Source organism: Leucopleurus acutus (genome assembly GCF_964270905.1).
Source record: "Leucopleurus acutus genome assembly, chromosome: 2".
In the NCBI taxonomy this organism is placed as follows: Eukaryota; Metazoa; Chordata; class Mammalia; order Artiodactyla; family Delphinidae; genus Leucopleurus; species Leucopleurus acutus.
In genome coordinates this window covers 91463235-91477990 of record NC_139143.1, presented here as the reverse complement: position 1 = coordinate 91477990, position 14756 = coordinate 91463235, and positions in this window count along the sequence as shown.

Genomic DNA, 14756 nt, shown 5'->3' with positions numbered 1-14756 from the left:
CCTCCAACGAATCACGCTGAAAATGTATAGCACCTGGGACTTACCAGGCTCTTGCCCACTTATTTTATCCAATCTGTAAGCATTTTCAGGTGCCAGGGCATGATAAGGACCTATTTTCTCATAAGAATGTTGCCGGGGTGCCTAAATGCCTTAATTGATTCTTAAAATAGGTTTATGTCTCACACCTGAGAGGCAAATATTTTCCTGTTTCTCTTTTGCATCCAGTTTCAAGTTCTTGCTGGAGCAGTACAGTGATGGTCAGTAAGGTTTGCATGTCCTCCTCTCTCATGAAAACTCTTGTTTGCTAAGTTGTTGGGATTATGGGTGATTTTTGAAAATCCTTTCAAAAACGTTCTTTAATGTTGATATAAAATTCTTTGAAAAATAAGCATTTCTTACAAGGTTACAAAAAAAGTCTTTTCCAGGAGGAAAAATATTACTGTGGAGAGTTTCCAGCCTAGGGGCATGGGAACAACAAACAAATGGATCAAAAAATGCCAATTTGACAAACAAACCAATAAGGAGATGGCCAGATAGCTAATTTCTGTGAATAATCAAGCATATAAAAGTTATGTAGATAAATCTTACACATAATTAATTAAATACTGCAATTATTTTTCATCTAGATATTCTGGTGTCCAGCAGATGAGGACTCAAAGAAAAATGAGTCAAGGGGCATTTCAAAGCCATTGTTTATGTCAACACAGTGTTGTACCTGAAGAATCAACATCCCATCTTAGCTATCAGACCTGACTTGGTGTGTGTTCCATTTCTGCAGGGCTGTGAGTGACTAGGGTTAATCTGATAAACTGATCTATGTTAAGGTGATTGTGGCTGGTAATGCCTCATGACTCTTCCCAGATATTGTGTTTTATACCATGATGTTTCATGTTTGAATCTAAAGGAGTTTGTCAATTTCAGGTCCTTGGAAATTCAAGTCAGTGGAGGCTGGCCAAGGAGAGACTTGCACTTAATGGGCTGGGCAGCTCCTCCCTCCAGTTCCCTCCAGCTCAAGGATTTCCTATGTATGATTAGTGATGGGACCTCAGTCCGTAGGACTTTGATGGCTTTGGGGTCTGTAGTAGGCTGAAAAATAGCCCCACCCCTACCCCGCAAGAGATATCCACATCCAATCCCTGGAACATGTGAATGTTACTTTAAATGGCAAAGATGTGATTAAGCATTTTGATTAAGTTAAGGAGCTCATCCTGGTATACCCAGATAGGGCTTAAATGCAATCCCATGTATCCTTTTAAGAGCAAGACAGAGGGAGCCTTTTTTTAAATTTTTATGTATTTATGTATTTATTTTTGGCTGTGTTGGGTCTTCGTTGCTGCGCATGGGCTTCCTCTAGTTGCAGTGAGTGGGGGCTACTCTTCGTTGTGGTGCGCAGGCTTCTCATTGCGGTGGCTTCTCTTGTTGCGGAGCAGGGGATCTAGGCACACGGGCTTCAGTAGTTGTGGTGCATGGGCTTCAGTAGTTGTGGCGTGTGGGCTCAGTAGTTGTGGCTCGCGGGCTCTAGAGCACAGGCTCAGTAGTTGTGGTGCACAGGCTCAGTTGCTCCGCGGCATGTGGGATCTTCCCAGACCAGGGCTCGAACCCACGTCCCCTGCATTGGCAGGTGGATTCTTAACCACTGTGCCACCAGGGAAGGAAGCCCCCAGAGGGAGCTTTAAGAGACACACAGAGAAGATGATATGAAGATGAAGCAGGGAGAGATGCGGCCACAAGCCGAGGAACACTGACAGCCCCTAGAAGCTGAAAAGCAAGGAATGGACTCTCCCCTAGAGACTCCGGAAAGAGTGCAGCCTGCTGACACCTCGACCTCAAACTTCTAGCCTCCAGAACTGTAAGAGAACAAATATTTATTATTTAAGCCACCAAGGTTGTGATAATTTGTTACTGCAGCCCCAGGAAACAAATACAGCATCTGTTGGTCTTGGTTTCTGGCTTCAACTATTAATTCTGTGTAGTCTCAGACATAATTTGTTCTGAACTCAGTTTCTTCTATATAAAAGGAGACCATAGGTATAAGGCGTCTAGTATATAGTGTTTGTCACCCAGTAATACTTCGTGAAATGTTGATTTTATGGAAAAAGAAAATAACTCAGTGGTTAAAGTTGCCATCAGTATGTCCACACATGATGAGGTTCTCATCTTAGAGACATTCTATAAGCTTGTATGAGAAAAGTGCAGCATTTGCTGGTGGGTGGGAGGGAGAATGGGCACATAAATGGGTGATGGCTGAGGGAGGGAGGTGACAGAGGTGAAATAGAGTCAGTGGGTAAGAAATTGTGTCTGAGGTCAGTGAAGGGATCACAAGAGTCTTGTACTATTATAGAGCAGATAGACAAAGGCCCTTAGAATTTAATGGGAAAATTCCCCGGTTTCTTCTTGAAGGGCTTAGCTTTTTATATCCATATCCATATTTTAAACCTCATAACCGAAATCTAAGTACACTCTTCATTTGTAGCTTGTCATCTAAGGGAAAATTACAGAATGGGTCACGGCAGCGGGAAGATTACGGATTGCATCTGATAAATGGCTATTTCTATGTACTGAGCTGGCTCTGGGGTATTCTCTCATAGCAGAGTTAACATCATCACATAAAATATGACAACAGGTTTTACACTGCCAATCTGAAATGAAATTGCAGCCTTCTATAATGAGCAAGTGAGGCCCAGAGGCAGAATGGATTGAGGTTCACCAATACCTGTCACTTGCAGACATGGGCCTTTGAGCGGAGAGAGGACAAATGGCAGAGGTGACAGGACAGGGCTGTTTCTCTTGTGGCACCCTGCATTCCACTTTGGGAAGAGCAGTTTCCCACCTCCACATTATGGAGACCACTCCCTTCATCCCATAGACATATTTCCATTTTCATTGGTGTAAATCATAATCACATCTCTCCCATTGACTCGCAGCCTCATTTCAGAGATGATGCACCTTTACTGGTATTGATCTTCAACTGGCAAGGAGTCTGAACTCTCCCTCACTGCGTGACCTCAGCTCGGTGGTTAATGATTTATGAAAGAAATCTAAATGCCCCAGAGGCGGTCCATACTTGAAGGAACTACCAGAGTAAATATTTTAAGTGGACCCTTTTTGAAATGAAAATAATCGCAGCAGTGTTAATCTCTTTGGTTGTGTGGGATTTTGCTTCCTCTAACTGTGGGAGGGAGCGGGCTGTTTGAACGTTGTTTGGGGAAGCACACCTGTACTTTTTTTTTTTTTTACATCTTTATTGGAGTATAATTGCCTTACAATGGTGTGTTAGTTTCTGCTTTATAACAAAGTGAATCAGTTATACATATACATATGTTCCCATATCTCTTCCCGCTTGCATCTCCCTCCCTCCCACCCTCCCTATCCCACCCCTCCAGGTGGTCACAAAGCACCGAGCTGATCTCCCTGTGCTATGCGGCTGCTCCCCACTAGCTGTCTACCTTACGTTTGGTAGTGTGTATATGTCCATGCCTCTCTCTCGCTTTGTCACAGCTTACCCTTCCCCCTCCCCGTATCCTCAAGTCCATTCTCTAGTAGGTCTGTGTCGTTATTCCCATCTTACCCCAGGTTCTTCATGACCTATTCTTTTTTCTTACATTCCATATATATGTGTTAGCATACGGTATTTGTCTTTCTCTTTCTGACTTACTTCACTCTGTATGACAGACTCTAGGTCCATCCACCTCATTACAAATAGCTCAGTTGCATTTCTTTTTATGGCTGAGTGATAGTCCATTGTATATATGTGCCACATCTTCTTTATGCATTCATCCGATGATGGGCACTTAGGTTGTTTCCATCTCCGGGTTATTGTAGATAGAGCTGCAGTGAACATTTTGGTGCATGACTCTTTCTGAATTAGGGTTTTCTCAGGGAATACGCCCAGTCTTAAAAGACCCAGCACACCTGTACTTTTCAAGCTAATTTTTCTTGGTGAATGAGTCGGTATCCCTGCAAGTGAAAGCAAAACTTATTCTGTTTACAGCCTATACCCACCTGGATTTCTATGTAGTAAACCCCATGCTTCAAGGAACTCTAACCTGGACTTTGAGCACATTTGAGAGACAGATACATATACTAGGGTATTAAATTCAATAATGAGGTTATTACTCAGTTCTTTTACATCCATTGTCTTATTCTCTTACAGCTGGTCAATACCACCCATTTTCCCCCTTTGGTCATTTTAGACACTAAGAACCTTTATTGTTTTTACTTGACATATTTGAATATAAATTTTTATTCCCACCATCCCCCCTCCGCCCCCCCCCCCCCCCCCACCAAATAAAAGGCCAGCTGGAACTACACACAGGGAGGGTTAAGCAACTACAGGATTAGCTGAAACTCTGCCCCTATTGCTCTGGGCAAGACGGTGCTTGGACCCCGGCTGTTCCCAGTCACAGCATCTGCTCAGTGGTTTCAAGTTACTTGTCTACACCAACCATGATTGAAAAGAAATTTTCAAATGTTCTAATCAAAGACCTTTTCTTAATTCCATTACCATCACCAGTGGCAGCCTTCTTTCCCCTTGCCCACTCTAGGCCAGCAGATATAGAAAGTCCCAGAATACATGAAATTGATTAGAATGCAAGGTGATTTTGGAACGAAAACTAGACTCATGGAAATCTCAGAAGTTACATTTTCATGTTATGCAGTTTAATTTCCCTTTAAAAAGGTTAAATCATCCTCCTACTATTACAGAATATAGTACACAGTAGACCTTCTGCAAACGTTTCTTTAATTCTAAAAATTATGTAGAGTAAAATACACATTTTGGTGTACAAGTCTATACATTTTTACGTGTGTGTCAGCTCTTATAACCAGTATTATGGCAGAATATAGCACAATATGAATTGCCTAAAGAATTCCCTCCTGCTACCTCCTTTTAGTTAGATCCTCTCTCCTCTCATAACCCCTAGAAACCTCTGATCTGTACTCTCTTCCAACATGTTTGCCTTTTCCAGAATGTCATAAAAATGGAATCATATAGTATGTTATCTTTTGATACTGAAATCTTTCACTTAGCATAGCGCGTTTGAATTCACCTGTGTCGTTCATTTTTATTGCTGAGCAGTATTCCATTGTGTGGATGGATCACAGTTTGTTTAGCCATTCAACCATTGAAGTTAATTTGGTTGTTTCTAGTTTTTGGAAATTATGAATAATGCTGTTATACACATTTATGTACAGATTTTTGTGTGAACATAAGCTTATTTAATTTTTATAACCACACTAGAGGGAAAATATTATCCCCGTTCTACAGATGTGGAAACCAAGGCACAAAGAGACTGGGGCAGACCCTAAGACACCTATAATTTAATCTGTGATATGCAGACATTTTTTCATCCATCAATAGATCAATCACTATTGTACTATTGTGCAGAATGGTAGAGACAATGGGACAATATTTTTGGTCCTACGGTCATAGACTTAGATCAATCATAATTCTTTTTTCATGAAATATTCTCACTTTTGGTCAATGCATAGCCTTCTTTATTTATATAAATGTATGCTTGTACATATTTATTGACCCATTTTTCTTGAATAACATAATTAAAACAGGAGTCCTCTACCAATATGAGAACTAAAATATTGACAATAGCTTCCATCCACTTACATACTCCTCTTGTACCCTGTCATTTTGCCACTCCCACCCACTCTCCTGATTCCTGTGTATATCATTTCCTTGCTTTTTTTAACATGCACTTTTATTATATCTATTCCTAAAAGATGTTTGATGTTTTAATTTTTAAATTTTTGTTTTAGCTATTTTTAATTTTATAGAAAGGGTATTATCCTGAATGCAGTCTTATTATTTCTCACCCAATCCATATTATATTGCTAAGGCATCTGTGGTAGTCATGAGAATGCGAGTATACTTGACCAAGGGCCCAGCTCCTGTGCGTGTCACCCATTGCTGAGTTGCACCAAGGCCACACTTTCTGCTGCTCCCTGGGACACTGCTCCCAGCAGTGTCCAAAAAAGTATTGTTGTGATTTATGTCAGAGTGTTCTGCCTATGTTTTCCTCTAGGAGTTTTATGGTGCATGGTCTTACATTTAGATCTTTAATCCATTTTGAGTTTATTTTTGTATATGGTGATAGAGAATGTTCTAATTTCATTCTTTTACACGTAGCTGTCCAGTTTTCCCAGCACCACTTATTGAAGAGACTATCTTTTCTCCCTTGTATATTCTTGCCTCCTTTGTTGTAGATTAACTGACCAGAAGTGCATGGATTTATTTCTGGTCTTTCTGTCCTGTTCCATTGACCTATGTGTTTGTTTTTGTTCCAGTACCATACTGTTTTGATTATTGTAGTTTTGTAGTATAGATATTCACCTATATTTTATCCTAAAAAAAATAGAAGTTTTCTTTTGTCATTTAAGCCTTTGAGTTATCTGGAGTTATTTTAAGAAATAATTTCACTTTTTTTCCTCCCATATCGGTATACGCCTTGACCAGGTTAATTTATTAAATAGCCTTTTTTCCCCTACTGACCTTCCATGCCTTCTCTCTCAGATATAAAATTCAATCTATTCAAGAGTCTATTTCTGGAATCTCTATTCCATTTCACTGGACAGTTTGTCTACCCTAGAAACATAGCATCTTAATACAGCTACTTGTAAGTCCTGATATTTGGTAGTGAAGTCTCTCTTCTTTATTCTTTGAAACATCTTGGCTAATCTTGATCCTTTTCTTCTTCCACATAACTTTTATTTGAAAAAAATTTTTTGTTGTCAGTGTAAGTTTATTGTAAATTTATTTTCACTGACTGACATATATGTTGACATTTCATAAATCATAGCTCTCTTATGCACTGTGGTGTTTTCAATGAAGTTCCACATAACTTTTAAAATCAGCTTTTCAAATTCCATGAAATATGTTGAGACTTTAATTAGAATTGTCTTGAATCAATAGACTTATTTTGTGAGAAAAATATATCTTCGCATTATTGAGGCTTCTAACCTACAAGGGTGATATATCTCTTCATTTATTTAGGTGTTCCTTCTGTATCTTAGTAACATTTTGTAATTATTCTCAGGGAGGTATTGCAGATATTTTGTTCAATTTATTGCTAGTCAAATAAAGTGTGTGTGTATGTGTGTGTTGCTATTGTTGTAAATGGTACCTTTTTTTAGCTTACATTTTCTAGTTTTTAACTGTTACTGTATTTAGGTATTAAGTAATCATACCATATTGTAAGAATGCAATTGACTTCTGTATCAGGAAAAACACCCTGAAAATAATGATCACGATAGCTAAAAATACTGAATGGTAATTGTTATCATTTGCTGAGCACATACTCTGTGCTGGCCATGATGCTAAGTGCTTACATACATTTTCCTCTTTTATTCTCAATGCAGACCTATGAGTTTGAAAATAACTCTAACAGATTCAAAAACCAAGGTGTAGGGAGATTAAAGTACTTATTCAAAGTCACACAGCAAGACAATTGAGTAACTAGGGTTCAATTTCAAATTATTCTGACTCTAAAGCATACACTCTTTAACTATTATACCAGTTATGGCCATCCCCTGAGTTTTAAGGGGAAACAACAACAATAACAAACAAACACCAACCACTCTATCATTTTGCTGCATTTCCTGCTTTCCCAGTTAGGATATCCATATACAGATGGTATCTTAATGTTGTTTATACTGACCATCTACAGAAGATGTGACAAACTTATTCTGCAAGAGTATGATTGCCAGTTTCTATTTAATAGATCTGTCATTACATTCTTTACTGGCTACACCCTCTACCTACTGTATCTGTCCCTGTTATAATGAATATCCCATGGTTCAAGAAAGGTTAAGGAGAAGGCTGTGACTCTCAGATTCTGATTTTTCTCAGAGAGAGAGGGTTGTTCTCCTTTGTTTATTTTGATGTAGCTCTACTGATCATGTGTTAAGCATGGCACACACCATTCAGCCAGGTTCGTGATGAGCAAAGAAGTGCTTTCATTTGTGATAATGATATGCCCTATACCCCAAAGCAGAGGAAATATAAGGACACACAAGGTCTAAATTCTTACATAACAAGGCAGTGTATACTAGATACATAATCGTTTCTTAGATTTGCATTGCAAAACAATTTCACAGTGCATATCCAGCTAATTTAATCTTCCCCAACTCGGGAAGTAAGCTGGGTAGGTGCCACTATGCCCAATTTGTACGTGAGGAAGGTGAGGCTCTGAGGAAGTAATTCTCCCAGGTCACAGTGTAGTTGAGAAACAAAAGCTACAACTAGACTTATGGGGACTGGTTTCCAGTCTGGTGTTCTCTTCACCTCTCCACAAGTCCTCCCCTTGGGGTTCTGCTTTCCAAAGCCCCCAAGGAAAGACACTCCCTTGTGACCTCTTCTCAGTTTTTCTGCTCTAAAAGAGGGTTAATATCCTACTAAAGCAGAGAAGCACGGAGCAGGTGAGACAGCCCCAAACATCAGAGTCCTGTAACCATCAGAATCCTTTTTTTGCTCAATGTAAATTCAGATTCCTACTTAACAGGCATTACTTGAACTTAACAGCTCTAAAGAGGCAGAATTAAACCTGGCTCTTCTCCAATAGCAGAGCTCTTCTCACTGTATGTTGAAAGAGGAGAGTCTTATGTAGGAATGCCTTTAGGACCCTCTGTCCCTAGGGAGAAGTCAGGAAGAGCACTTGGTGTCCCTGAGTGATCCTAAGTGCTTTTTGGATATGTGAGTGGAGGACTCCCCTTTCCCCCATTTTTCTACCTTTCATACTCCACAGTGAGAAACTGTCTTCCCTTCTACATAAACCCATGGCAGGATAGAACCAGCTTCCCAGACGGGCTAGAGTCCTAAATCAGGAAATCCATCTTTCTCTTTAGTAAAGATTCAGTAAATATGTATATTTTCTACCAGTATTTTTCTAGGTATACGTGTATATTTTGTCTTATTACATTATGAAATTATAGAGTATAAAGGTGCGTATCCTTTTTAATTAACATGTTTTGGGTGTCTTTGAGGTCTTCAAACCTTTTTCAAAAACTAACTTCTAAAGCATGCAAAATATTCCATCATTTTGATATACAGCAATTTATTCAATCAATTACACATCATTAATTAGTCACTTAGGTAGTTTTCCTTTTTTGTTAAACATCTTTGGGCATAAAGATTTGTGCACACTTCTGACTGTTTTAGGATAGACTCACACACATGGAATTCTTAATAGAAGGTTAAGAACATTTTAAAGATTTTTGGTACAAAATTGCCTAACTGCCTTCCAGAAAGACTACAACAATTTCTACTCCTTCCACACTGGTGGAAAAAAAAAGCTGACCTTACCAGATTTTGAGTGTTGTCATTTTTCAAACTCTTTGTTATTTTGATAGGTTTTAAAATGGTATCTCAAGGTTATTTATTTGAATACTTCTGAGGGTGACATTTTTTTCAACTTTGTTAGTCATTTATATTGTCCTTTGCTTACTTAAAAAAATTGTAGTCATAGTGTTCCTCTTTACTGTTTTAGTTATTAAGGATATAAATTCTTTTTCAGAAATATTTGTAGCAAATGTTTTCTGTCAGATCGTTGTAAAGTTTTAAATATTGTAATGACTTCTTAACATATGTCAGTTTTATATCTTCATTGAGGAATCTATTGCTCTTTTCTGACTGCCTCTGAAAATCCTTTTCCACCCAGAGCACTGACAAATATTCATCTTAATATTCTCAAAATTTGGTTTCACTTAAAATTTTCTCTTTTATCCATCTGGATTTATTTGGATATATGGTTTGTGAGGCAATACATTGTCTTCCTTGTTTGCAAATAGCCAGATTTTTCAACAGATTTGGATGGACTGAATCTTGATGTTAAATCGGACCAAACACACACACACACACACACACACACACACACACACACACACACACACGAAACAAAGCAAAACAAAACAAAAGGGCAATGAGAGGATTTGGTGCTGGAGGGATACACAAAGCTGGGGTGTTCAGAACCCTGATGGATTTTTCAGTAAGCACTGGGAAAATTGTCAGATAAAACAAGTATCTATCAGCAACTGAGTGGATTCTGGGTCGTCCCTCTTTTTCTCTTCCTCCACAAGTGAGGGATCTCCCTTTACCACAATGAACTGTCCTAGGTTCTAGTAAGCAGGAGTAGGGACAGACCAGAACTGTTCATGATGTTAAGACCTCCATCAACCTCTGGAAAGTGAGATGCTCCTGATAGCAAGTTGACAAGGGATCCCAGAATGGGTAGAGAAATATACCTCTCATAGATCTAGGCTGAATGCTTGTGGACAATCAAGCTGTTTGTCCTCCTTCCATGTTCTCCCATTAAATTCCGCATGTCTCTACCATTACACTTACAACATCCTATTATAATTTAACTTCATGTGTCTTTTTCTTCCCCTTTATCCTACTCCTAGTTTGTGTGTGTGATATTTGCTTATGGAAGTAAAATAACACCCAGTAAAGTACATAGACTTTTCAATGAGTTTTGATAAATGTAAAAACCCACTTAACACACCAACAAGACATAAAACATTGCCATTTTACTAGAGAATTCCTCTGTATCCCATCCTACCTATCACCCTCCTCCATCCTGAAGCAACCACTATTCTGATTTCTGTCCCCACAGACTAGTTTGCCTGCTCTTGGGTTCTATATAAATTGAATTTTTAAGCGTGTATTCCTGCGTGTCTGGCTCCTTTCAGTCTAATACACAATATTTCAGAGATTCCTCCATGTTGGCTCAAGTATGTGTAGTACATTTCTTTTTGTGGCTGAGTGGATTCCAACACCATTTGTTGAAAAGCCTGTCCCTTCCCCATTGATTTGCCTTAGCACCTTTGGGGAAGGTCATTAGGTTGTAATCATGGGTTTGTTTTTTCTGTTCTATTGATCTATTTGTCTATCTTTACACCCAATACCATACTGTCTTAGAAATTGACGAGTTAATACTAACATTTACATGGAAATGTAAAAGACTAAAACAGTCATTTAAAAAATACTAAAAACTTTATAGGGAGACTTAAAATCAAGTTGTGTAAATTCTCGAACAATTTTATTTTACCAGCTCATCAATTTCTACACAAAACTGGCTGGAAATTTGATTGGACTTGCATTGAATCTATAGATCCATTTTGTGAGAATCAACATCTTTACAATTTTGTAAAGATGGCCTATCTCTCTCCACTTATTAGATTTTCTTAATTTCCCTCAGCAAGATTTTATATTTTTAAGTGTAGAGGTCTTGTACATCTCTTAAAAATTATTTGTAGGTATTTTATAATATTGATTCTGTTATAAATGGTATTGACTTTTAATTTCCTTTTCTAATTGTTTGTTGATAGTGTGTAGACATATAAGTTTTCCATACTGAACTTGTATCTTTGAACCTTGCTGAATATACTCCTTAGATTTAGTAGGATGTGAAGGGTAGATTCCTTTGAATTTTCTGTATATAAAATCATTCCGTTATAAATGAAGATAACTTTACTTCTTCTTTCCTAGTCTTTACAATTTCTATTTCTTTTTCTGTCTACTGCAAAGACCTCACATAAAATATTGAATAGAAGCAAGGAGAGTAGACATCCTAACCTTGTTTCTGACCTGAGGGAAAGTGTTCCATCACTAATTATGATGTCACATGTAGGGTTTTCTATAGATGCCTTTTATCAGATGGAGAAAGTTCTGTTTTATTCCTGGTTTTGCTACAGGTTTTATCACAGAATGATGCTGTAGTTTGTCAGTTATTTTCCTGGATTTACTCTGATGTTAATATGATTTTTTTCCCTTTATTCCTTTAATGAGGTGGATTACATTATTGTTTTTTTTATATTTTAACCAAGCTTACATTTATCTGTGATAAACCCCACTTGGTCATGATACATTATTCTTTTCATATATTGATGGATTTGATTTGCTAATGTTTTGTTAAGGATTTTTGCATCTCTGTTCATGACGAATATTGGTTTGCAATATTCTTTCCTTGTGATGTTTTTGTCAGGTTTTGGTATTATGAACACATTGGCTTCCTAGAAAGTGTTGAGACGTGGCCCTTCCTCCTCTGTTTCTGTAAGGGACTATTTAAGTCTGGTATGATTTCTTAAGTGTTTGACAGAATTCACCATTAGCACTATCTGGGCCAGAAGTGTTCTTCGTGGAAAACATTTAATTATGAATTCAATTTCTTTAACAGATACTCAGGTCATTTATTTCTTCTGATGTCAGTTTTGAAAAATTCTGCTTTTCAAGGGATTTATACATTTCGTTTACATTGCCAACCTTTTGGCATAAAGTTGTTTAAAATATCCCCTTATTATTCCTTTAATGTGTGTAGGATTTGTGGGAATATCCTTTCTTTCATTCTTCATATTCATCACTTGCTTTTTCTCTTTATTTTTTTCCTTGTTCAGTCTAACTAAGGGCTTATCAATTTTATTGGTCTTTTCAAAAAATCGTTTATGGGGCTGTGTTTATTGTCTCTCTTGTTTGTTTGTTTCCTATTTCATTTATTTCCACTCTTTATTATTGCTTCTTTCTGTTTACTTTGTTTACTGTTCTTTTACTAGCTTCTTAAGGTAGAAGGTAGGATCATTGATTTTAGCCCTTTCTCATTTTCTAATGTAAGCATTTAAAACTCTAAATTTTATTCTTAGTATCATTTTAGTTACATCCCAGAAATTTAGATATTGTGTGCTTTTTTTTTTCTTTTATTCTTTTTTGCGGTACGCGGGTCTCTCATTGTTGTGGCCTTTCCCGTTGCGGAGCACAGGCTCCGGAAGTGCAGGCTCAGCAGCCATGGCTCACGGGCCCAGCCGCTCCGCGGCATGTGGGATCCTCCCGGACCGGGACACGAACCCGCCTCCCCTGCATCGGCAGGCATACTCTCAACCACTGAGCCACCAGGGAACCCCCAATATTGTGTGCTTTTATTGCCATTTATTTTAAAATATTATCTAATTTTCCCCAAGATTTTCTCTTTAGAAGTGTATTACTTAATTTCCCAATATTTTAATATTTTCTAGAGATCTTCTGGTTTATAATTAAATTCTAGTGTGGCCAGAATCTGGATAAATTTCATATGATTCTTAAACCAAATTTTTCTTGGTGCTACTGTGGAAATGAAGTTCTACTACAATCTTTCACATGCTAACCAGAAACAGAACTCTCCCCCAGCTAGCTTAGCACCTTGAAGGCAGGAATTATAGCTCACTGTTTCCATAATGGCAGTACTTGCAACATAACAGAAATTTGATAAACATAAGAATTTATTTAATGAATGCTAAAGATCGAAAAAAAGGAGAGTTATGACTTAAACACTTACTTGCCCTCAGGTAATTCATAGTGTAATATGTAAACACATGGCTCCATACAGCTTTTTTAAATTTATTTTATTTATTTATTTATTTTTTACATCTTTATTGGAGTATAATTGCTTTACAATGGTGTGTTAGTTTCTGCTCTATAACAAAGTGAATCAGTTATACATACACATATGTTCCCATATCTCTTCCCTCTTGCGTCTCCCTCTCTCCAACCCTCCCTATCCCACCCCTCCAGGCAGTCACAAAGCACTGAGCTGATCTCCCTGTGCTATGCGGCTGCTTCCCACTAGCTATCTACCTTACGTTTGGTAGTGTATATATGTCCATGCCTCTCTCTCGCTTTGTCACAGCTTACACTTCCCCCTCCCCATATCCTCAAGTCCATTCTCTAGTAGGTCTGTGTCTTTATTCCTGTCTTACCCCTAGTTTCTTCATGACATTTTTTTCCCTTAAATTCCATATATATGTGTTAGCATATGGTATTTGTCTTTCTCTTTCTGACTTACTTCACTCTGTATGACAGACTCTAGGTCTATCCACCTCATTACAAATAGCTCAATTGCGTTTCTTTTTATGGCTGAGTAATATTCCATTGTATATATGTGCCACACCTTATTTATCCATTCAACCAATGATGGACACTTAGGTTGTTTCCATCTCTGGGCTATTGTAAATAGAGCTGTAATGAACATTTTGGTACATGATTCTTTTTGAATTATGGTTTTCTCAGGGTATATGCCCAGTAGTGGGATTGCTGGGTCATATGGTAGTTCTATTTGTAGTTTTTTAAGGAACCTCCATACTGTTCTCCACAGTGGCTGTATCAATTTACATTCCCACCAATAGTGCAAGAGGGTTCCCTTTTCTCCACACCCTCTCCAGCATTTATTGTTTCTAGATTTTTTTATGATGGCCATTCTGACTGGTGTGAGATGATATCTCATTGTACTTTTGATTTGCATTTCTCTAATGATTAATGATGTTGAGCGTTCTTTCATGTGTTTGTTGGCAGTCTGTATATCTTCTTTGGAGAAATGTCTATTAAGGTCTTCTGCCCATTTTTGGATTGGGTTGTTTGTTTTTTTGTTATTGAGCTGCATGAGCTGCTTATAAATTCTGGAGATTAATCCTTTGTCAGTTGCTTCATTTGGAAGTATTTTCTCCCATTCTGAGGGTTGTCTTTTGGTCTTGTTTATAGTTTCCTTTGCTGTGCAAAAGCCTTGAAGTTTCATTAGGTCCCATTTGTTTATTTTTGTTTTTATTTCCATTTCTCTAGGAGGTGGGTCAAAAAGGATCTTGCTGTGATTTATGTCATAGAGTGTTCTGCCTATGTTTTCCTCTAAGGGTTTGATAGTTTCTGGCCTTACATTTAGGTCTTTAATCCATTTTGAGCTTATTTTTGTGTATGGTGTTAGGGAGTGATCTAATCTCATACTTCTACATGC